Genomic DNA, 25,923 nt, shown 5'->3' with positions numbered 1-25,923 from the left:
CATGTTGGGTTAGCATCAGGTGAAAAAGAGTGATTCAAGAACACGATGTACTTCTGTTTGACAAATACTAGCACTTTCTCAGAAATAAACTATGGAAACGAAAAAGCTATTGTACACGAGGTTGCACGGATATGTCATTCCCATCTGAACAATTACCTGTTAGAACATCAAACAAAAGGATGGATCAGCTACATAACCACAGAGAGGTCTAACCGTTTGTAATACGGCCCCAATTTACAGCACAAAGGCAAGAGTCTGAGGGTCGCCAATTACAGCAACTCACAGGGAGTCACACCAATCATCCGGGGTCCCCCACTAAGAGGCAATACACAAACATATGTATTGTCTGCAGCAGGGGTGTCATACTCATTCACGTAAGGGGCCAAAATCTAAAGCATGGTCTAAGTTGCACGCCAAATTTTTGAATAAGATTTCACATTTATTTTCTCAGTCTAAAACTAAGCGGTGTAGCTAAAACACTGCCTTTTGTACAGAGTAGCACAGTGGCGCAGTTTAATATTTTCCTGCTCCAGTGCTGCTTCAGGTCTCCTCTTATCTTCCTGACAGCCACACACTCTATGCTGCATACCTCTGGCTCCTGAGGCTTAGGTATGTAGTGTAATCAGAAGAAGGTATGGAAGCACAGAGCGTGCAACTTCCAGGAAGAACAGAAGAGACACAACACAATAGTAGAGTAGGTAAATATTACACTGCTCCGCTGTGCTGCTCTGCTATAAGGGGAGATGGTGTCTCAGGGGTAGGTGAGGAAGTGTGTGTTTCACCATCCACTGGGGAAAAGGGTGGGGGGTTGGATCCCAGGAGGGGACGGCATGCTAATTTCAATATGGGGGGAGGGGTTCCTGTGGGTTATTGCTGCACCTCTGATAAAACTGACGTTTCCACCAAAAAAACTTCCCCCGGTGTGCTCCTATTGATGTGAGGGCAGTGTGCTGTTGTTCATTTACTGCTTACAATGATGAACATTTGAAGCTCTTGAGGGCCATATAAAATGGCAAGGAGGGCCGAATTTGTCCCAAGGGCCTTGTGTTTGACATCTGTGGTCTTCAGCATTCATTTTGTTGTTGTTTAGTCCCTATTCAGTTGAGTCTGACCCTTTGTGACCCCATGGACCACAGCACGCCCTACTATCCTCTACTTCCTCTTAAAGTTTTTCCAAGTTCATGGTTGTTACTTCCATGATACTATCTAGCCATCTCATTCTCTGCCATCCCTTCCTCCTTTTGCCCTCAATCTTTCCCAGCATCAGGGTCTTCTCCAATAAATCCTGCCTTCTCATTATGAGCCTGATTCACAAAGCGGTGCTAACAGTTAGCACCCTGGTGAAAAGCCCTTTATCATGCCTAAACTCAGTTTAGGCATGATAAGTTTAGGTGTGATAAGTTTAGGTGTGATAAGTTTAGGCATGATAAGTTTAGGTGTGATAAGTTTAGGCATGATAAGTTTAAGCGCCAACTGCGTTAGCACCGCAGTGCACAGCTGATCAAAAGTTTTACGCTAGCAAAGACTGGTGCACTTCGTATAAAGTTTAATGGCGCTGCTTTGCGTGCGGGACTTTGCAAGCGATCTAAACTTATCTAAACTTAGCATGCCTAAACTTATCACACCTAAACTTATCATGCCTAAACTTATCATGCCTAAACTGGCTTTTCACCAGCATGGTGCAATGGTTATCACGCCTAAAGTCTCTAACTGGGTTAGCACCGCTTTGTGAATCGAGCCCTATATGTCCAAAGTATTTCAGCTTCAGCATTGCTCCTTCAAATGAACCTTCAGGATTAATGAACCTTCAGGATTGACTAATTGGATCTTCTTGCCATCCAAGGGACTCGCAGAAGTCTTCTCTAGCACCTCCGTTTGAAGGCGTCAATTCTTCAGCGCTCAGCCTTCCTTATGGCCCAACTCTCACAAGCATTCATTACTACTGGAAAAACCATGCCTTTGACTATACGAACCTTTGTTGGCAAGGTGACATCTCTGCCTTTTACTACACTGTCCAAGAATGTCATTGCTTTCCTTACAAGGAGTAAACATCTTTTATGGCTGCAGTGATTTTTAAGCCCAAGGACACAAGGGTCCTAATTCAACTCACTTTTTTCCGATTTTGAGCAGGATACATAGCAGGAAAGCAGAGCCAGGAGGGGGCAGGCTTGGGCTTGAAAAGACACCACAGAAGACTGACTTAGCTATAATCATTATGGGGCAAAGCTAGACTGAATGCTCAGTCGGAGATTTTATCAGGGCTGATAACAAGAAGACTGAGCAGTGAAAAATGAAACGAAGAGCAGAGTAGGTGTTTACTGTCATGTTCCCATTGAAATATATGGTAACATACATGAGGGTGCTTAGTCTCTGGCTCTCTTTAAAGGACTTCCGAGGCCAAAATTAATAAAATCACACTATACCTTTTTTTTGCAGAATCCACGGAGGACGTCCTGCCCGTCCTCCGCTCTGTTCCGCCATCAATGCACGTCTTATTGTTCCCCTACGGCTCGGCCCGACCCCACCGAACGGGTCGCATGGATGCCACCTCTAATATGGCCGCCGCCTTGCTCCGCGGCTGCGCAGTACGCTTTGTCACTAGCGCGACTGCGCAGCCTGTGTGCGCCCGCCCGACGTACGCTTGGGGAGCATGCCGGGACCTAGTACGTGGCGGGAGGCGGGCAATAGGCTCCGCAGTCGCGCTAGCGACAAAGCGTACTGCGCAGCCGCGGAGCAAGGCGGCGGCCATATTAGAGGTGGCATCCATGCGACCCGTTCGGTGGGGTCGGGCCGAGCCGTAGGGGAACAATAAGACGTGCATTGATGGCGGAACAGAGCGGAGGACGGGCAGGACGTCCTCCGTGGATTCTGCAAAAAAAAAGGTATAGTGTGATTTTATTAATTTTGGCCTCGGAAGTCCTTTAAGGTGGCCACTAACGATCCAATTTCTAGCGGAAAATCGTTTGAGTGATCAGATAATATTGATCGGAAGTGAAAAAGCATAATAAATTGTTTACTACACCATCAACAAACCAATCTTTGCTTCCTATCTATCACAAACAACAACAAAATCCAAATTTTGCTTCAAAGAAAATCCAGTTGGATGATTACTTTTATAATTGTTTGTAATCAATTGTGCCCATCAACGCAAATTATTTATAACCAACGTGATCACATTCGATCAGAATTATCTGATTTGCTCAAATGGTTTTTTGCTAGAAATTTGACCGTTAGTGGCCACCTTTAACTTGAACAAGGAAAATGCTATGTCTGGCTCTAACACAATACATCCCATCAACCCAAGCACCATTGCTAATAAAATAGTGCTTTAGTGTAGTATTACCTATAGCCACATTGTAGTTTATTTTATGTTCCCTGTGACATATGTGTGGCTAATTTTACTAGCAGGTTACACTGTTGAGTTGTTCCTGTTTACCCTAAGGGCCCTTTTACACTTAAAGAGGAGCTGTTAGGTATAGGGTCTCAGAAAAAAAACACATATATCAGTAGCTAAATATTGGCTGTACTTACATTACATATGCATTTCACTGTCCAGGTTTGGATTTCACAGAATTTTTATATAGTATTTGCAGAGATTGATGCTCCTGACAACTCATGGCAGGTTCCATGTTTGACTGTCTTGTATGAAGCAAACTGTGATGTAATATCCTCCCTTACCCTGCTTCCTGATGATTCGACTCACAAAAAAGATTCGGATCAAAGATCCTAATGGTTCATGATCCGGACAACAGTACTGTGCAGTGAATATTAATTAGCCATGTGGCGAGGAACAATAGCTGACTCATGCAGTATACTCTAACGGAACATGTACCCTGTGAACAGCACATTGATTTTTCAGTGCTGTGAGCTGGGCTGCAAGTTACAAGCTGCTGTAACATGAGCCTATAACTTCTCACTGTGAAAGCAGCCTTAGGGCGGGATAGGGAAATGAAGGGGAGGACCAAGGGAGTGCAGTAGGGAGAAGAAGCATCCCCAGCATGCTCTGCAGTATCTGTTATGCGGCCTGTCGGCCTCCTTAGGAGCTTGGGAATAAAGAGCATTGCTATTCAGCAAAAATCAAAGTAAGAGAGATTTTTAACTTCAGTATTGCCTTTTTGGCTTCCTTCTAAACTGTTTAACACAGGAGAATAGAGGTTCAAAGTCGCTTTTGCAGCCTGACAGTCACTCTTTAATCAGTTGCTTTCAGTTAAAACGGAAACTGATTAAGTGTAAAAGGGGCCTAAGGGGCCTTTTACACTTAATCAGTTGGTATGCGTTAGTGTGCGTTAGTATGCGTTAGTGCGCATTGGTACGCGTTTTTTCCATAGTAGTGCATTGGGAAGAAGATTTCAGTTAAAATATTTTAAGTATAATAGAGGCCATAGGAAAACATGGGCATTACTTTGAAAATCAGTTTTCTTTCTGTTTTAACTGAGAGCAACTGATTAAGTGTAAAAGGGCCCTAAGTGTTATATTATAGTGTAGCATGCCTAGTTTGAAGTTTATTTTTTTTACTACCGGTATTGTGATTGCTTCTATTGTAATACACATAGAATCTGCATCTGAATGAGTCTGTATTGTTTCTTTTGATGCTCTAAGATTCATTTTGCCTATTGTTTGCTGCATGTAGCTATGGAAATGCAGCAATTCCATTCTATGATTGCACAGATCTCTTATGGATACTGGAGATTTTTGATCCACTAATCCCTTGAGGGTATATTTTAGATCAGGGGTGCCCACACTTTTTTGGGTCGCAAGCTAATTGTAAAATTACGTAATTAAGTCTAGGAGATCTACCAACATACACACACACGCATACGCAACCCCCCTCAATCCCAACATAGGTAGCACATGGTCACAGAATTCTTTCCCCCTCCCCCACACAGTGTCATGACCCCCCTCCCCCTTCACGGCATAGTTGTCAGAAAATGGTCACAGAACCCTTCTCTTCACAATTGTTCTCCCCCGACAACACGTGGCTCCTATAATCACATAATAAATCACATCTATAAACATCCTCTTCCGCCTTGTAACCACCATAAAGAATAAGGGTCAGTTAAGGAATCCCCATTTTTCCCCTCCCACGACCCACTACCAGCACCGAAATCTAAAATTCCATAGGCGCACCTTGCAAAGCAGTCTCTTCAGCCCCCTTTCTGTAGCGCAGCAATCCTCCATTCAGTCGCCTCTGCTCTCCTCACAAGAGGGAGGACGACTGTTAGCCACTGAAGACCCGGGGAACCTGGGGAAGGCGTGGCCACACGGCTTGCATCGCAGAGCCTGAAGGGGAAGGAGATGCTCACCATTTGCTCCTCTCCCCGTCAGCCACACCTCTACCTTTCAGCCGCGCCTTTCCCCTTCAGCCGCCACTCCTGGTAGGAGAATCTGAAAGCCGCGGCTACACAAATACTTTAACAGCCGCAACCACGCGGCAGCTAAATTTGACAAGACTACTCAGAGGGCGGTCGCGATCTACCGGTAGATCGTGATCGACCTATTGGGCACCCCTGTTTTAATCTATGGACCACATTTGTCTTAACACATATCAACGCCCTTGCGGTGTATTTGGGAGATATATGCATACATATTGAGGTTACTATTTATGTCCCTGGTGACATGTTCTCCTTTTCCTGAATTTGATGGGATCATGTATGATTTCTTTTATATGGTTTCTATAGCAAATGTTTCAAATACTCTGACACAATTGTGATATTTACTTTTTGTATGTATTTTTATCTTGAATAGCTATGTATTTTATATGTGCTTGAGCACTGAGTGCCTTGTATTTAATGGTTTTAGGCACTCTATTCGGCATGAGGAAGTGGGCAACGAAAAGCGTTGTATGTGCAAAATAAAGTTACGGTAATTTATTCTATTAATTTGTATTTATTGAGGTGAGCCAGCCAGGACTATGGAGTCCCAGTCGGAGCAATTTTAGGTACCTGGAGTCAGTGGTGTCAATAAACTGAGGAGTCGGATGATTTTTGTTCCAATTCCAAAGCCCTGGTAAGAATTAGACTAAGGAGTTGGAGCAATTTTTGGGTACCTAGAGTCAGAGTTGGAGGTTTCATAAACAGAGGAGTCGGATGATTTGTGTACCGACTCCACAGCCCTGAAGCCCCTTTACCAATTTTTATTATTTTTCTTGTTTCTAACTCAGATTTATCATACCCCTGGGTGCCTTTTTTCTACCCTTTGCGCTTGTTCATCCTTTTTTGGAGGGGTGTACCTTGGCCTTCTGGGGCATTGTGTAACACAGAGAGGATCTGATTACCGGTCATCTGCAGTATCACCGAGAATACAGAATATACTCGATTATTGATGATCTGCAGTATCACCGATAATCAGATATATCTACTAACCTCTGGACACCTGAGAGATGAGAGTGTTTGGTGCAACAGTAATACTTTGAGGAACGCACCCATAAGATGGGTGCTAGACAGTAAGAGATACTGCTATGGATCAGATTCCTTCCACAGGCCTGAAGCTCCCCAAGGGGCGGAGCAAGGCTGAGAGAGGGAAGGACAGTGAAGTGTCACTGACAGGTCAGTGAACTATCTCCAGACAGGGAAGATAGTTCTCGAGGTCGGACAGGCCAGGTCGGCAACAGACAGACAGATAAGGTACAGAGACAGGAGGCAGATGCGGATTCCAGAGACTAGCCGAGTTCAGCAACAGAGTATCAAAATGACAAAGGAACACAATCAGAGATCAGAAGAATGGTCAGGAAAGCCATAAGGTCATAACAAATAATCAACAATGCCTAGACTTGAGTGTGAGCTCCAAGATCTCACACTCCAGGAACTAGACTAGATAATACGAATAATACAGATGGAACAGAATTCCTAGACTAAGGTGTGAGTTCCTTGGCCGTCAACACCTTGGAAACTGGTCTAGATAACAATACAGATGATAACAGAATTCCTAGACTAAGGTGTGAGATCCTTGGCCATCAACACCTTTGGAAACTGGTCTAATAACACAGATACAGACAAGGTCTGAGTGCTACCAAGTAGTGATCGCAACGGCAGACAACCAGCAAATGCCCAGCCACCAGTATATATAGTTCAGAGCTCTCCAGCGCCTCCCCCAAGTGCTGGACCAATGGAAACCGTTTCTGGCGTCAGCTGACCAGCCTGGTCAGCTGATCCACCACTGACTGGTACAAAGCTCTTCCTCTCAGCGCACGCACGCGTCCACCTACACCTATGTGGACTACAGCTCCCAGCCACACCAGAACCCTGCTGTGAAATGCCTGCTGTGCTGCAAGCGGAATCCGCCGCCATGCCGCCAGCGCATGCGGTGGTTCCTCCGCGTTCAGGCAGACACAAAGACGAGTGAGCACATACATCAGTGGTCACGCTGGACGCGGAATCCGCCGCCTTGCCAGAAGCGCATGCGGCGGTGCTTCCGCGTTTTCTCACACATTGCCACCATTTGGACCATTGGTTGTTTAACACAAAGAGCTCAACATATCCAGTATTCCTGGGCACCCCCGTGGAGTCGGGTTTATACATCTCCACCTGCTTCTAGTGGTTGGTTGCCCCATTTGCAACCGTCCCTTGTGAGTACCAATTTCCCTCCATCTATACCACTTTACTTTATGCCCTATTGGGGCTCCCATTGACTCTGTGCTTTTTCTCTTTAGGGTGTCCAGTCACCCTCCCCACCTACAATGTATGGATGTATTTTTTTCCCCCCTATTATTATTTTTTCCCCCTACTTCTATCTTTTGGTAAGATTCCTCTTTAGGGCTGGATCCTTTATAGGGAAATAATAAACCATCGATTTGTAACTCCACATCTTCCCACCTCTTTCTCCTACACAGACACTTGTTTTGTTTGATTATTTGATGAAGGCTGTTATACAATGCACTCTCCCTTGATGCTCAATGGAAAACCCATGTACTTATCATGTGCACTGTTACATGTTACTTACATTACAGCTTTAAAACATGAAGACAAAGACCGAAATAATCAAATGAACATTAATCAGGAACGGTACGGTAGTTCTTTTCTCAACCTTATGCAGAGGGACAGGAGGTAGTAAAATTATCAGTATTTTCAAGAGTCTGACACTAGTATACATTTGTTAAAATGACCACTATTTTTATTAAACCATATATGCTCTTTTTTGAATTGGACATGTATACAGACACATTTTTTGGTACCCTTGAGGCCGGCTTTACACCTGACTGGTACAATGCTTTGCCCCGTCACATCACACCTCAACGCACAAAGAGTCAACCATATGACCCAGCGGCAGAGTGTGCCGACTGGGTCATAAGCATAGCACTGCCCTCCCACTCACCCCTCGCCCAGTGACGTATTCCCTGCTGGACAGGAAGCACGTCGCCAGGATTCCCGGGTTCCCCGCGGTATTCCCATTGTTTCACGCATGCGTGCCGCACCCAACGTGTAATTTTTCTGCGTCACCTATTGACTTACAGTACTTCTGCCACCGCTGTATTGCTGCGGAAGTCCAATAGTAACGTGCTGTTGACTTTGCGGCGGCTCGGTGGCCGATCAGGCATTTCCGGCACCACGTGACAAAGTTACTGTGCTATGCCCCATCGCCTTGCGTTGCCGTTGTGTTACCCTGCGGTAAAACAGAGTAACGCAACACAGAAATATAATGCAAGGGGCAGAGGATTCCTCCATGGGCCCTTCTACCGGTAGCCCAGGAATTTCATTGTGACTACACCTGCTCCATTCTGTGTCTAGTGGTGGCTGGATGGTGTAATGGTTAAGGGCTTTGCCTCTGACACAGGAGACCTGGGTTTGAATCTCGACTCTGCCTGTTCAGTAAGCCAGCACCTATTCAGTAGGAGACCTTTGGCAAGTCTCCCTAACACTGCTACTGCCTATAGAGCGTGCCCTAGTGGCTGCTGCTCTGGCGCTTTGAGTCCGCCAGGAGAAAAGCGCGATATAAATGTTATTTGTCTTGTCTTGTATTAGTCTAATGTTGTCTTGCTGCATTGTGTCTAAAGTTGTCTTGCTCCATTATCCCCATACTATTTTAACACTACAAAAGGTACTGCCCCTTCAAATGTGCACCTCTGCCACTCCAGTGATGCTGGTAAACTTAACCTTCCATCTGGGTTTCGGAAGTGTTCTGGATAGGTCACCATAGTGACCTAGCCTCTTGCTGTTATCTCTGCAAGGGGATGCCTTAATCACATAACTCACCCCTCCATTCAATACCAATTGCAGGAAAGGCTTAACTGCTACAGATGCTTCCTTCCCTCTCTGTATATTGTCATCAGGGATGGGCGTGGCTTCAGATTATCACGTACAGGGAAGGCACAAGGGTTTTCGAGATTCGGCTCGGTAGTGGGGGGCAGAGGAGTCAGGGCAGCACAGATTGGAGCCAAATGACTATGGGTGGCTTCAAGGACTGCGGTTGACCTACTAGACGATGGGGGTCACATAGCTCCTAAGCTGATGACCCTCTATAGGTCAGTATGGGGTTAAGAGGAAGGCTATGTTGAGTTAAGAACAAGGTTTAATTGAAAAAATATACTGTATATTCCTGGAATAATGGACATTATATTAAATGCATATAAAACATGTCTGGACTAGGGCTATTATCTTGTTTGGCTCCACTAGAGTAGAAAGGCTCACACCCACCGGAAGATTTTTGCGTTGAAATGTTATGAACATTCAAAAAGTCCTTAAACAAACATTTAATCCAAGCAGCACGTATGCTCATTCCGAGACATTGTAAATCTGAGGTAATACCAACCATAATAGAGTGGTTTGAAGAAATTAAGTATATACACCGGATGGAATCATTGACATGTACCTTATATGATAAGTATGAAGTATACTCTAACACACTGGCGTAACAATAGGGCCTGCAGCCCCTGCACCCGCGGGGTGCCCGGCCCCCCTCCTGGGGCCCGCTCGGGGCCGTTTTGTGGGGGTTGGAGGGGACGCAGCATGAGGGGAAAGCCATGCAGCAATTCGGCGAGGAGGGGGGAAGGTCGCCCCCCCTCCCTCACCTCGGGGCTCTCCCCTCTGCGCTCCCCTCCGCCTTACATCTAAGTCCGGGCAGTGTCTGGGCAGCGGCGGGCAATCTTCGGGTGATCCGGATAGTAGTTATCCGGATGACACCCAGTACTGCTGTGCTGTGCGGGCTGGGCGGAGGATCAAGCTTACCCTTCTGACGTCTTCTCCGGCCATCCCTCGGCGCCTCCCACGATGCGTTCCACTCGGCGCTCGCGTGACTTCAAACACTTCCTCCTTCCGGGTTGAAGGAGGAAGTGTTTGAATTTGCCGAATTGCTGCATGGCTTTCCCCTCATGCTGCGTCCCCTCCAACCCCCACAAAACGGCCCCGAGCGGGCCCCAGGGGGGGGGGGCCCGCTCAGAAATTCTGCAGGGGGGCCCGGTGGGGCCTAGTTACGCCCCTGCTCTAACACGTGGATTCATTGGCACATATTCACCTAATCTGAGGAATATAGGGAAGCGATCCATCAACAATAAGGAATGCAATGTGGTTCCCTGGATGTTCACTCTTAAAACAAAAACCCTGAAGATAACTGAGGTAAATAAGAACATCTAAGTGGGGTCTGGAGGGGAGGGTACCTCTGGACACTTTTCTTTTCTTTGACCCCTTTTATTTTTCTCTCTTTCTTTATTGTATGTTATTTTGTTTCTCAAACCATTAATACAAGACATGCTAATAACATCTTTAAGATAACATTGGCACTTGAGATGGAAATGCTGGAAATTCTTGGAGATCTAGAGAGGGCTATTGCTCTGGCCTGCAGGGGGGAGAGGGTGTATGATCCCTCTGTGGCCCCGCTCTTCCTGGTAGTACCGGGGCGGCCCTATAATTATATCCTACAATTAAACCTTACAGGTCGAAAGGACCGGACACTAGCCTGATCTGGCTATATTGGATAACTATTTAGTAATATTTTTGAACTTTCCTGAGGACTATCACTTGATGTATATATATATATATATATATATATATATATATATATGATATCTCAGCATATTCTTGTACAGTGCTGGATTGCTGTACATAAAATGGATCTTCAAGATGGTTATTCTGTTGGTTAAAATTGCTAATTTGTTATTGATGGCTAAAACCTATGTTATTTGAATACAATATGTTTATGTTACTGCTTTCTTAAAATGATAAATAAAAAGAATCTATAAAAAAAAAAAAAAGGAATGTTACGAACGAATGTTTGCATGATATTACATAACATTGTTTAACAAGTTTGTAAAACAATGTTCAACAACGACGATTATAAGCGATAATCGTTCTCTTTGAACGATTGTCATGACAGATCCAATCGTTGTTTCGGTCTCCATTGACCCCCGTGCTAATTACCGCTATTTTTTCAGCGTCACATTTGCACCCGTCATTTGTTCCCACGGTACACGATTGCGTAAGATGAATCAGGGGACGATCATTTGTTGCATCTTTTGTTGTCGTGTATCCCCCGGTCCATCTTCCGCAGTCTTTGTGGTGAGCGGTCATTGATCTAACGATGCTACCACACTGCCCCGCAAAATCTTCTGTCCGTTATGATCGATAATTGGATCAGTTTTAGCCGAAAATTGATTGAAATTATGATCATGTGGTGATGTTGGGATGTCAGTCTTTGTAAGATTCAATCACAGTGATCCAATCTGCTGGGATTCGACGGGGAAAATCGCTAAGTGTATGCAACGTTTGCGGGTTTCTATTTCCGTGGTCAGCGCACAAGATGCGCGCTGACACAGCGGAAATCCTCCACAAGCGTATAATTAGATAGAACCCAGCTTAGGTGCAATGCACCAGTAGAGGGCAATTCCCACCAGCAGATGGAGCTGTGGAGTGCAGATGAGCACAGCCTCTGCACGGCCACAGATGCCAGGTGGGAATTGTACTGATAAAGGCAAAGTAGGGCACGATAGCCCTCCAAGAGAGAGAGCACAGAGAAAGGATAAATGTGTATCCACTAGTCGCCACCCAGCGACGGTGAACACACATCAGCAGAAACAAAGCAAGAACGCAATCGCAAAGAATGGCGATTGCCAACAGACAGCAGACTGAGAAGGACAGAGCATGAGAGTAGCAAAGGCACAGCAAACAAGAATCAGAACAAATAAAGAAAATAACAAACGCTAACTAAACACGAACACCGCACTCATTCGCAACAGCGAACGCGTTTACGGCGCGGTCTCCGCACGATAAGCGCAACAGAGACAAGCGTGCCACCCTAACTAACCAATGACAGACAAACACGAAATAGAGAACGCGAACGCTTGCTAACGGTTACCTCACCGAGCCTACAGCAAGCGCTCGTATCAGACAAGACAGACAGACAGACAGGGGGGGCTGCCAGTAGCAACCGCTGCTCTGGCTAGCACCCCTAAGGCAGAGATACAGAAGGAGGCACTGCCACTACCACTAGGGCAAGTGCAATCCAGACAGATAAACAGAAGAGGTTACCAGTAGCAACCGCTGCTCTGGTTAACACCCCAAAGGCAGAATACAGAAGGAGGCACTGCCACTACCACTAGAGCAAGTGCGATCCAGACAGATGGAGCAGACAGTAGCAACCGCAGCTCTGGCCTACACTCCCAGACAGACAGAACGATTCCCTGTCGACCGCCGCTGGCGACAAGGCAATCGAGACACAGAAGGAAGCACTGCCACTACCATTAGGGCTAATGCAATCCAGACAGATGAACAGAAGGGGCTACCAGTAGCAACCGCTGCTCTGGTTAGCACCCCCAGACAGACAGAACGATTTCCTGTCGACCACCGCTGGCGACAGGACAATCGCAGCAGAGAGGCAACACAGACAAAACAGAAAAAGCAACCTGACTGCACTAGAAGAGCTGCCTAGTGCAGTCCCAAGAATTACTCTAAGGTAAACTTTGACAAACAAACAGGGCTGATACTCTAGGAGAGTTTCTTAGTAACAGTAACAAACCATGAAAGATGACCAGCAAAGGATTCTGGGAGAACATGGTATTTATACTGCCAGACTTCAAAAGAGGCAGGTAGGCAATTTGCATAACAAATTTATGCAAATTCCTCAGCAGCAGAGCAGGTCAGAAACTTGAAAAAGCAAAGACAGGTCTCTTTTCCAGAGACCTGCAGCCCTCAGACTTAAGGAATGGTCAAACAGCTGTCTGTCTGTACAGACTGCTGAGCGGATCATTACAGTGTATGTGCATCTTTAGCAAAGCGGGATTTATACTTTGTGTGCCCCTAGGCAAAGTATGTTTTGATTCCCTTTCCATGTGCAGCATTTCCCCTCCCATTCCATGTGCAGCCGCCTCTTCCATGGGTATCATTCATGTATGCAGCCCCTCGCTTTCATGAACTGCCACCTTGACCACCAGTTTCGCTTTTTCATGAGTCACCATTTGCAGCTTTCTCTTTCATATATAGCAACCCCTCTTCTTTCATGTCCAGGCACCCCCTTGGGCTGCAGCTGCCTAAGGCCTGGGCCTTTGTGGCCTTTCTAAAAATCTGCCCCGGACCTTCAGATCAATATCACAACTAACTGCATGTAGTGTCAATGCTCTCTCCTTGTTTGCCATGGTTTCCATCGGGTGCTCTGATTTCCTCCCACACACCAACAATACACCAGTTGCTTTAATCGGTGTACTGAACAAGCTGGCTCTACACCACTTATGTCAAACTCCGGCCTGTGGGGCCATTAAATTTGACCCTCAAGTGGTTTCCCCACTTTGCATTATGTTTGGCCCACTCTAGACCACCAGGGAAGCTATATTGGAGGTGAAGCCCTAGAACACTAGGGAAGCCATATAGGGGAGGTAGGGGTAAAGCACTAAATACCAGGGAACTGTATAAAGGAGAGAGGAGGGCCACCTGGGAACTTTATAAAGGAGGGCAGTAGACATTGAGGTTGGCCCGCGACTAGGTCCCAGTGTACAATTTCGGCCCACTTAGTTTGACACCCCTGCTGTACACAATCGTAGCGACATTAGACGGCGATCCCGCTAAGTAACACAATCATTCATCGGACTCAGTAAAGCGTGGCAGAAAATGTCCAGACTATAATAAATACATAGTCATAAAAATAATTACACCGTCAGCAAGGGAATAACGTTAAAATTAGGATTATAACTCAGAATAGGTGCAAACAGCAAAATAAACGGTAGGCCACAAAAACCACACGACCGTTACAGCAAAAAAAAAGCAATAAAAGAAATTGTAATTTCCATCAGGCTATAGCAACCTCAGCAGAGGCTGCTATGAGACATCCGAGATTCACCAGAACAACGACGACTTCTGCTTTCTTTCTCATACGTTTATAGCGATTTGTCCGCGGGAGTAATATATTATACCGTGTTGTACAGCATGAAAAAAGCGTAACCTTTTCCAATTGCTGTTGTACATTAGACCCGCATCCATTAATCAGCCATGACTCAGAGAGATAACGCCACTGTTTACTTTATCAAACGACAGCCTCCATTTATCAAATAGCAGGCAGCATGGGGACATTTCACGAAGCCATTACTTAATTTCTGCACTGCCCATTACCACCATTATGAGGTGATTTCTAAAACTCTCCAGCATTATGGCGTAAAAACAAAAGAAGCGGGAACAGAAGCAGGACAAAAGGGCAGGTGTTTATCTCACTGACCGTGGCAGCCAATGAGGTCTCGATTATACATGTTTCCGCTGCTCGTTAAGAGGCAAAAGTTAGGGTTTCTGATTGGCTGCTACAGACATCACAAAATCACCCTCATAATCTGTGAATAGACTAAAGAGCACTGGTGTCATTCAAAACAAACATAATGAGGGCGATTTACTTATGTAACTGCATGTCTTGTTTGTATGAACTGAAGGTAGCCATAAACATGATACTTTCCTTAGCTATAATGGCCAGTATCCGCCGTTTTGGACGACCCTCTGCTGCATATAAAGCAGAAGACCGAGAGCCCAATATAGTGTAGTATGTATTGGAACAGGGAGGAATAATGAATCGTAAGTATTATACTTACAAACCTGGGTTACCCCTGAGGCAACCACTGTATAGGCAGGTGGGGAGATTAGGCCTGTCCCCACTCAGGACTAAGATGTCGCTCTCTGTAGATAGAAGAAAAGGAGGGTGTAGCGCCCTTCCACCATTGGTGGAAAACTTGATATAAGAATGTACAGAGGTGCCAAGCTGTTATTGGACCCCGAGCTGTGTGATACTCCGGTTGTTTATTGCCTGATGAAGCGGGACTGTGCCCGTGAAACACGTTGCAAGTTTTATCTGTGAATAAATTATTACTACCTCAATCGACAGCATCTCAATCGACAGCATCTCGTGTCTGTTTTGGTGTGGCTGGACCACCACCGCCACCTGAACTTTTTTAACTTTTTAGCGTGTTTATCCTTTTGGCGCCTCTGTACATTCTTATATCTGCTGCATAAATTATCTTTTCTTATTAACTGTGACAGATAATTTTTTTTGCAAGGCTTCAGTACTTGCAGTGACTGGATAATGTATTTGTTAAAGAGACACTGAAGCGGAAAAAAAAATATAATATAGTGAATTGGTTGTGTACTATGAATAATTACTAGAAGATTAGCAGCAAAGAAAATATTCTCATACTTTTATTTTCAGGTACATAGTGTTTTTTCTAACATTGCATCATTCTATAATATGTGCAGATTACACAACACTCAGCATTCAAAATGAGTCTTTCAGAGCAGTCTGTGAAGTAATGACCTCTCCCCTAGCAGAGAAAAAGTAAACAGTTCACTTACAGTTGAGATAATTAAATTTAGATAACAGCCCTCTCCACGACTAACTTAGTCATAGAGCTTAATGGCTTTTTTGCATAGAGATAACAACTGGAGTTTCTCAACTCTTCCTGTACTGGAAACAATTAGACTGATGTATCTGATCTTAATGTTTTATTTCTTAGCTGTACTACACATACAAATCATAATATCATAATTTTTTTTCGCTTCAGTGTCTCTTTAAGGGCTTTGCCTCTGACACAGGAAAAGGGTTTGAATCTTGCTGTTCAGTAAAACCAGCACCTATTCAGTAGGAGACCTTGGGCAAGACTCCCTAACACTGCTACAGCCTTTGCAGTTTTTTTTTTTTTAAATGCTTGGAATCATGTATGATTTTCGTTCCACTTCTCATGTGTACACCACTTTGTATTGGTCTTTTACGTGGAATTCCAATAAAATTGATTCATGTTTGTGGCAGTAATATGACAAAATGTGGAAAACTTCTGCAAACCGCTGAATACTTTTGCAAACCACTGTAAATGGATTTCCCCACCCCCAGTCTGTTAATATCAATAAGTGAAAGAGATATCCAGATGCTTATACTTTCAGTTAATCCATTTACTTTAGCCAACATTCTAGCTAAGTGACGCTCACTATAAAGATGATAATTGTTAAAGTGTCTGACTGAAGGCGTGTGTTTTTTTCTTTCTTTAATGCATCTAGGTAATGATGATAAAACCTGCAGGTTGATGACAAATAATGGCAAAGGCGCCCTCCCCTGTGTAGGGATCGATGTTCCAGTGTGACACAGACGGCGTTTTTTAATTTTGGGAACCATTTTTTATTATTTATCCAAATAAAGAGCCGTTAGACGGTGACATTCATCTGGAGAATACCCCACAGTCCAAAGTGGGGGCAGCTTCACATTCCCCATATGTCCGTACAGCGGTTGTCTTGGCGACAGCCTGGGTTTGTGAGTATTGGCTCTTGATTTTGTCTCCTTGGCTGTTCAAGATCCTTTGGGCTGCACTTTGATGATCACATTTAATTATTAGACATCAGCTACTTAAACCACTTACACACAGACAAAACAACAGTCCTTGCCACTGATACAATACAAAGAACTAATATAAGGACATGTTTGTGTTATGATGTTAAAGGACACCTGACCTGAGGCAAAGCTACCTAAGGTAAGCATAGTGGAATCTTCATGCTTGGACCACATAACGGTACTATGCATTGTCAGTTCCTCTCCACACCCCCCCCTTCCCCCCCCCCCCCAGGTCCCCGTAATCACTTTTTGCAAAATGTGACTTTTGGCTAAAGTCACATTTTCAGACAGGAAGAGGGGAAGACACAATTGGAGAAGCTCACTCCCAAACAGTTCTCTGCTGCTTTATAAAGCCTGCAGGCTGCTTATAAGCCAATGAGAAGTGCACACATAATACACCTAGCTTGCAGTGATAATCAAGCAGAAGCTGAGCAAGTCAGCCAATTTTTTGGAGAGGGCTTCAGTTGCATATAGACAATGGCTATATGACCAGCAGGGGGCACCAGCGTGCAGGATATTCCCTCTCATCTGCCCCCCTCCTAACTAAACTGCATGGGATACTACAATAATTAAAAACAATGGTGCATATTTAATTATTGTAGTATCCCATGCAGTTTAGTTAGGAGGGGGGCAGATGAGAGGGAATATCCTGCACGCTGGTGCCCCCTGCTGGTCATATAGCCATTGTCTATATGCAACTGAAGCCCTCTCCAACAAATTGGCTGACTTGCTCAGCTTCTGCTTGATTATCACTGCAAGCTAGGTGTATTACGTGTGCACTTCTCATTGGCTTATAAGCAGCCTGCAGGCTTTATAAAGCAGCAGAGAACTTTTTGGGAGTGAGTTTCTCCAATTGTGTGTTTGGTAAGTTTTAGAGCAGTAGGAGACAGGCCTTGGAGGTGGCAGCTCCAAGGTTTTGGCTGCACTCACATATGGTGTTAGATGCTGGTTCTGGGGCCCCGGGCAGTGAGAGTTCCCGGGGCCCCAGGCTGGCTCATGCACCATTGTTTTTAATTAGGAAGAGGGGAAGAGGCCGGCTTGCTGTGATGTTCCCTCCTATCACCCTTGAAAATGCACCAGAATTTGTGTTATGTTGGTAAGGGACCTAAATGTTAAGCATTGTTAAAAAGAACCAAGGTTAGGGTTAGGAATGGTTTGCGGGGGTTATTTAGGATAAGGATTTACTGAAAGGCCTGTCTTGAGACTGCCATATACTTTGTTTCTTTGATTGAAACTGCCAGTGATCTATTAACTCCTGCAAACCAGTCCGATCCAATTGATTTTGGATGTCCGAAAGTGCGACCAAGCGTGGAGGTAAATTATCAATGGGTCTGTGTGTGGGGGCAAGGGAAGGGATTTAGAGCAGAGGGGTATTGACCGTCTCTTGACTTTGCAGTACACCGAGTAGTATGATGAATCAAAATTGAGTGGCGCACTGCGGCGAATCAATCGCTACTCCCTGATCAATTTCCAGTCGAAGACCGATCAATCACCTGACATATGGGACCACAGTTAGCTCACGTAGCTAGCTGCAGCACTGGATATTTGGCAGACAAATAGTTTAGGTTGTGGACAAAGGTGAATTACGGAACGCGCTGTATAAAGGTATCCCCTGTTCTTTCAGTCCTTACAAATGTTCTCTGAATGCCATTCTTTCTTGGTTTGAAGATTGCTGAAGCCAGCATTTCTGCTCTGGAAAACATAGTAAAGATAAATGCCATTATATTTCATTAATATAATGAAATCTTCTTTATTGCAGCTCCATCCAGGCAATAGCTTCTGCGTTCCTGACCTTTAGGCTCGGTTCCCACTACAGCCATACTGACATTTTTATGCCCATTTAACCTCTTTCCGCCCTCGTCACGCGGATGGGCGTGGCCGCGGCGGCAGCCCCAGGACCACCTAACGCCGATTGGCGTAAAGTCCTGGGGCCAGCTAATGCAGGAGCGCGCGCATTTCCTGCTTGGGTGGCGGAGCTCCGCTTCGTCTTCAGGCTCGGGAGACTGTTAGACAGCGTGATCGCCGTCTATTTCTATGAACAGCGCTGCGATCGGCAGCAGCGCTGTACTGGGGACAGCCGTGTCACATGGCAATAGGATCAGGTCACACTTGAGACTGCAAGGGATCCGCTGGATCTGTTACATTACGCGGCACGCACACAATTTTCTTGGAGAGCTGCATGCATTTCCCATATAGCCTATGGTGGAAACGCAGCAGCCGCAAGCTCCAACGGGACCATAAACGGACCATGTGTCTGCTGAGCTCCTGCTGGCCTTTGGAGTCCGGCTCAAGTGGGAATCCAGCCTTAAAGTGTACCTGAGACAAAGGAAGAATAAGTTTTATACATACCTGGGGCTTCCTCCAGCCCCCCTTGGCCTGATCGCTACCTCATCGCCGCCTTCCGCCGCCTGCAGTCTCTGCAATCCGGGCTGGTAATTCGGCCAGTCGGCACATGCTCCCCCATCGTGCTTTTGCAGGCGGGAGCGCTTTGCACCTGCGCAGTAGTACTCTCCTGGTAGGCGCAGAACTCTCCTGCTGATGGGAGTGCAGCCGGAGCACGCATGCACAATAAGCCTCCGACTCTTGAAGTTCCAGGACCGGATTGCATCGGAGGAGAACGGCAAAGGACTAATCAGCCTGAAGGGGGCTGGGGGAAGCCCTCAGGTATGTATAAAACTTTTATTTTCCTTGCTCTCAGGTTCACTTTAAGGCTGGTTTCACAGTGGGACGTTAAAGTCCCACGTTACAGCAGCCAGTAACGCAGCCTAACTCACAGCACTGTAAAATCAATGTGCTGTTCACAGTGCACACGTTGAGTTAGGGTATAACGCTGCACATTAAATGAAAGTGCAGCATGCTGTACGTTATACCCTTATAGAGCTGCGTTAGATTGTTTGCACATGCTCAGTGACTAGCCACATGGCTAATTAATATTCACTGCACTGTGGTGAAGTGGTGGGACTCATAGTGTTGTCCGGATCATGAACGAATCGTTCATTTGATCCGAATCTTTTTTTGTGAGTCGAATCATCCGGATCATCACAATGAAAGATTCGGTTCACAGTGGATGTCTGTCTGGAAGAAACAGGAACATACAGAATGTACAGTGCAGGGAAAGTCCTGTCCTGCTAGTCGTTTCACCCCAGTCTGCTTCCCTAGTAAAATGATTCAAATGATTCGGTTCAAAGATCCGGATCTTTTCAATGATCCGATTCGAATGATCCGAATCCTTAGAAAGATCCGGACTTCCTATCACTAACGTGGATCGGCTGCTTTGAGAGCTGCATAACGCAGCTCAATCTAACGTCCAACTTCAACATTACCACGCGTTGCGTTTGGGGCACGTTATGCGACCTTAACGTCCCCTAAAACGCAACGTCTTGGTGTGAAAGTAGCCTAAATGCAATTTGCAATTTGGCAGCTGACTGACCATCCGAATCGATACTTCTTCTCGAATCAGATGAAAAACAGTGCTGCAACCAGCATGCCCGATTGATGACTCCATTGATTTTGGGCTGAAATTAGTCCAATGTATCGTTTGGACATGCTGGGAAATCTCAGGCCAATGTTGTTGATCAGGTCTGTGGAGGTAACGGCAGGCTAAATCACGAGTGACTAATGCAATGGAATCCCCGACTACTGTCCCTCCCAAACAGGGCCGGGCCGAGGCATAGGCTGGAGAGGCTCCAGCCTCAGGGCGCAGTGTAGGAGGGGGCGCACAATTCATTCAGCTGTCATTCCTAATTGTGTTTGAAGCAGAAATAAATAAGAAAAAGGGATACATAGCAGTGACTGCAAGCCAGATAACTAGAGATTAAGGTGTTGGGGAGGTTGTGGGCCCTGTGGCCCTCTTAGTCTAACAGCAATCAGTGAGTGACAGCTGGGGTGGGAGGGGTGGAGGGGCGCACTTTGGTGTCTAAGCCTTGGGTGCTGGAGGACCTTGTCCCGGCTCTGCTCCCAAATGTTATATGAACTCTAACCCCCCCCCCCTCCCCATGTATACCATGTGTGCTATAATTCCAGCAGCCAATCCACGTGGGGCATTAATGCAGAAGTACAGCGGACAGGTAAAGTATTTTAATGCACGGCATATAACCTTTGGGGATGGGGGTAGGGAGGCGGAGTCATAATGCTGATTGCCAAAGGATTTCATGTTGAAATCGAGAGGGAATCAACCTGTGGTAAGTGGGCAGCCAACAGATCTCTCTCTGATCAGAGAGATCTGTTTCTTGGATGATCGGCCACAAATTGGTTGATGTATGGCCATCTTTATACTTTTCCACCCAATGTTCCAAAATGATGGATTGCTTTTAGAATGGAATCGATTCAGGAGGAGAGGGTTTAAAGTGGACCTGAATTCTTGCGCATGGCAAAAGACAAACAGAGAGAAATGCACCCTTTATGTATTTAGAGAGTTTAGCCTGTATAATTCCCTTCATCTGTGACTGATCACAACTGTAATTTGATCTCTCAATTGTGTCAGCTGCAGCCTCAGAAGAGCAGCTAATTTGTAAATGAAAGATGTTAACCCTACAGTCAGGGGCGTAACTAGAAATCACTGGGCCCCCCTGCGAATATTTGGATGGGGCCCCCCCATAGGTGCCAAATAATCGTAATGGGGCAGCGTTTCACTGTAAATTAATTGTAAAGTGGGCAGCATTTTACCAGACAATCGTAATGTGGGCCAGAAAATCGTAATGTGGGCAGAGTTCACCAGAAAATCGTAATGTGGGCACCAGTCACCAGAAAATAGTAACGTGAGCAGCAGTCACCAGAAAATTGTAACGTGGGCAGCATTCACCAGACAATCGTAATGTGGGCAGCGTTCACCAGAATATCGTAATGTGGGACAGAAAATCGTAATGTGGGCAGAGTTCACCAGAAAATTGTAACATGGACAGCATTCACCAGACAATCGTAACTTGGGCAGTGTTCACCAGAAAATCGTAATGTGGGCCAGAAAATCGTAATGTGGGCAGCGTTCACCAGAAAATCGTAACGTGGACAGCATTCACCAGACAATCGTAACGTGGGCAGTGTTCACCAGAAAATCGTAATGTGGGCCAGAAAATCGCAAAGTGGGCAGCAGTCACCAGAAAATCGCCATGTGGGCAGCAGTCACCAGAAAATTGCAATGTGGGCATCAGTCACCAGAAAATCCTAATGTGGGCAGCAGTCACCAGAATATCGTAATGTGGGCAGCAGTCACCAGAAAATCCTAATGTGGGCAGCAGTCACCAGAAAATCCTAATGTGGGCAGCAGTCAGTCACCAGAATGTCGTAATGTGGGCAGCAGACACCAGAAAGTCGTAATGTGGGCAGCAGACACCAGAAAATCCTAATGTGGGCAGCAGTCACCAGAAAATCGCAATGTGGGCAGCAGTCACCAGAAAATCGCAATGTGGGCATCAGTCACCAGAAAATCGCAATGTGGGCAGCAGTCACCAGAAAATCCTAATGTGGGCAGCATACACCAGAAAATCGTAATGTGGGCAGCAGACACCAGAAAATCGTAATGTGGGCAGCAGACACCTGAAAATCGTAATGTGGGCAGCAGACACCTGAAAATCGTAATGTGGGCAGCAGACACCAGAAAATCGTAATGTGGGCAGCAGACACCAGAAAATCGCAATGTGGGCAGCAGTGACCAGAAAATCGCAATGTGGGCAGCAGTGACCAGAAAATCGTAATGTGGGCAGCAGACACCAGAAAATCATAATGTGGGCAGCAGGCACCTGAAAATCACAATGTGGGCAGCAGACACCTGAAAATCACAATGTAGGCAGCAGACACCTGAAAATCACAATGTGGGCAGCAGACACCTGAAAATCGCAATGTGGGCAGCAGACACCTGAAAATCGCAATGTGGGCAGCAGACACCTGAAAATCGTAATGTGGGCAGCAGACACCAGAAAATCGCAATGTGGGCAGCAGACACCAGAAAATCATAATGTGGGCAGCAGACACCTGAAAATCGTAATGTGGGCAGCAGACACCTGAAAATCGTAATGTGGGCAGCAGACACCAGAAAATCGTAATGTGGGCAGCAGACACCAGAAAATCGCAATGTGGGCAGCAGTGACCAGAAAATCGCAATGTGGGCAGCAGTCACCAGAAAATCGTAATGTGGGCAGCAGACACCAGAAAATCATAATGTGGGCAGCAGGCACCTGAAAATCACAATGTGGGCAGCAGACACCTGAAAATCACAATGTAGGCAGCAGACACCTGAAAATCACAATGTAGGCAGCAGACACTAGAAAAAAAAATGCACCTGTGAAAAAAAAACAATTCACTTACCTGACAGAAGTCTTCTCCTCTCCCGGCATCTCTGGCTCGCAGCTCCCCGAGTCCTCCTGCAGCACATCTCCCGCGCTGACAGGCAGAGTGCAGGGCTACGGCAAGATGGCTGCCGAAGCCCTGTACTAGAGACACAAAGTCTCCAGTGTAGGGCTTCTTCGGCGGCCATCTTGCCGTAGCCCTGCTCTGCCTGCCGGAGACTATGCAGGCTGCTGAAGCGGGGCTGCGGGGAATGAACTGGCGCAGCGTCTATTAGACGCTGCGGCCAGTTGAGCACCTTGCTGGGGGGTCCAGAGCAGCGCTCCCCCCACGGACAGTGAGCGGGCCCCAGAGCAGCCCCGGGCGGCCGGGCCCCCCTGCGGCTGAGAGAGTCGCATCCCCGGTAGGTACGCCGGTGGTGACAGCCTTTCCTCCTCCGGGCCCCTGACTTGCTAGGGGCCCCCCTGCAACTGCAGGGGCTGCAGGGTCTATTCCTACGCCCCTGCCTACAGTATGGGCAGGGCTGGATTTGTACTTTTTACCGCCCTAGGCTGACTATACCATCTGTATGGTTGCTACTCTGTGTGCCCCAATGAGAATTCCCTTACTTTCCATCATTGGTTTCACAGACAATAGCCATTTTAGTAATGTGCATATAGATTATAAGTTGTTTTCCTTAAGAACTTTTATGTTATGCTTGCCATTTCGTTAATGATGGACCCAGTTAGGCTGATGTGTACCTGCAGGATAGAGCTTCCAGGTCTTACTGGAATGACACAAGTCCAGGACAGAGAGTTCAAAGGTTAAAGCTGTCCTTGTAGATAGGGATGGCTGCATAGAACAGCTTTACTGCCCCTCAATGAGCCGCCCCTATATTTCTAGTGCCCTAGGCCATGGCCTATGTGGCCTTGCCAGAAATCCGGCCCTGAGTATGGGCTTGATTCACAAAAGAGTGCTAACTGATAGCACAGTCGTTTTCACATGAATTTTCGTGTTTCGCGCGATCTCGAATTTTCGCACGAAACCGTTATCGTTTTTCGTGTGAAAATTTGCGTCTGTGCACAAAAACTTTATCGTTTCACGTGAAAATTCACGATCGCGCGAAACACGAAAATTCACCCGAAAACGACCGTGCTATCAGTTAGCACTCTTTTGTGAATCAAGCCCCATGTCTGCTTCCATGGAAGTAGACCCACACTGCAGATTTATTGCAGGATTTGTATCAGCTGTAACAAAAAACAGTACATTATTTACCTCACCTGCTGTGTTATCAGTAATAGCCAGAGGAAGAGCTGCTTCTGCTGTCTTTAAAGTTAGTACAAGTTTCCTTTCAGCTAAAGTGCAAACAGTCTGTCTCTCTGGTCATCTTCAAGCGAGAGGGGGCCATAGACCTGACAATTAAAGGCAGATTGGACGAAGAGGCACATTTATCTCTAATTCAATCTGATTAGAGATAAATTTGTCTCTTGGTTGAAGCTGCCCATTTACTACACGCCGATTCCCATCCGATTTCAGCATGAAATGTTCAGGGAAGCGGCTCAACCCGCTGCGTCTGCACTGCCGCTGCCCCCCTAATGTATAAATTTGTCCCCCCCCCCCCCGGGTGCAGTTATACATTACCTGTCCGGTAGCAGCCTCCGTGCGGTAACCGTCCATCTTGCCGGACAGCCACATAGCCGCATACACGCTAGCAGCGCATAGCGTCTGGCGTCATGGATAGACGGTCAGCGCGTGGAGGCTGACACCGGACAGGTAGTGTATAAATGCACACACCGGGCACATTTATACTTTGCGGCGGCAGCGGCAAGGGTTTTGTACATACGGACCACCCTGTAGACTGATTATCATCTGACTAATGCTGGGAATACGCCATGACATTTTTTGGCAGATAGATGGTTCGATAGATAATTTCTGACAGGTCCGATCTGATGTTCGATCGTTTGTTGAAAAATAATCAAAAGTTTTTTGAAAAATGATTTTTGGTCATCGATTGGACAGTAAATTTACTGAAAAATCTCATCATGTATTCCCAGCATTAAAGCCTGGTACACACCATGCAATTTCCCGTTTGATAGATGGCTCGAATAGATAATTTCTGACATGTCCAATCTAATTTTCGATAATTTCTCTGATCGATTTGCACTGAAGAGATCAGAAAAACGATAAAAAATCTGATTGGATCTGTCGGAAATTATCTATCGACCCATTTATCTGATGGGAAATTGCATGGTGTGTATTAGCCATAAGTCTGTTGAACGATAATTAGGCATGTGCACGCGTGCAAACAACTTGATGAGCAACTGATAACAGGCAGTTTGCCGAATCCAACTGTCGGATCTATGTTGGTCTGATATCATGCAGTTGGTGTGCAGTAGGTGTGTGTGCACAAGTTGTTTGAAGGACTTGTACTTGTTTTGAATGTGTTGTCTGTCAGTCCTCTTCCGTGCGCAGTATGTTAATTGAGTTGGTTGTTTAGCCGTGTAGGCGTGTGTACATACAGGTCATGTGGTTCGTCAGGTTGTGTGGTTTGTCATGTCGGTTGTGTGGTTGTGTGCCTGTTGGATTTGTGCTCGAACCTTCAGACTCATTTAAATTGGTGAGTTGGCCAGTTGCCTATACAGAAAGTTTAAAACTTAATGCTAGGTACACATGATGCAATTTGATAATTTTGTTCAGTACTGATCTGATAGATTCCTTTATCAATCAAGAGGAAATTGGACATGTTGGAAATTATCAATTTGAAGTGACGGGAATTTGCAAAGTGTGTACCTAGCATAACGTTTAACTTGTAACTTTTAGGTGAAGTATAAATGACAGTTATTATTCCTGTTAGATACCCAATCCTATGACACATGCAGAAGGGGGAGATTAGGG

General features: G+C 45.9%; 1 protein-coding gene across 3 annotated transcripts in view; it reads right to left on the bottom strand.

Annotated features, from left to right (window-relative positions):
* Positions 1-25,923, bottom strand: part of AK1 (adenylate kinase 1) — a 190,756-nt gene that overhangs the window by 139,466 nt on the left and 25,367 nt on the right. Inside the window, exon 1 of one of the 3 annotated variants that reach the window (XM_068248545.1) lies at positions 23,071-23,113. The exons of the other annotated variants lie outside the window; for them this stretch is intronic. The gene's annotated coding sequence lies outside the window, so the exon portion shown is untranslated. Of the gene's footprint in view, positions 1-23,070; positions 23,114-25,923 lie in introns of those variants that run through there. 3 annotated transcript variants of the gene reach the window in all.

The sequence above is a fragment of the Hyperolius riggenbachi genome, chromosome 8, assembly GCF_040937935.1.
Source record: "Hyperolius riggenbachi isolate aHypRig1 chromosome 8, aHypRig1.pri, whole genome shotgun sequence".
In the NCBI taxonomy this organism is placed as follows: Eukaryota; Metazoa; Chordata; class Amphibia; order Anura; family Hyperoliidae; genus Hyperolius; species Hyperolius riggenbachi.
The sequence above is the reverse complement of the archived record's forward strand: the minus strand, read 5'-3'. Positions and strand labels throughout refer to the sequence as shown.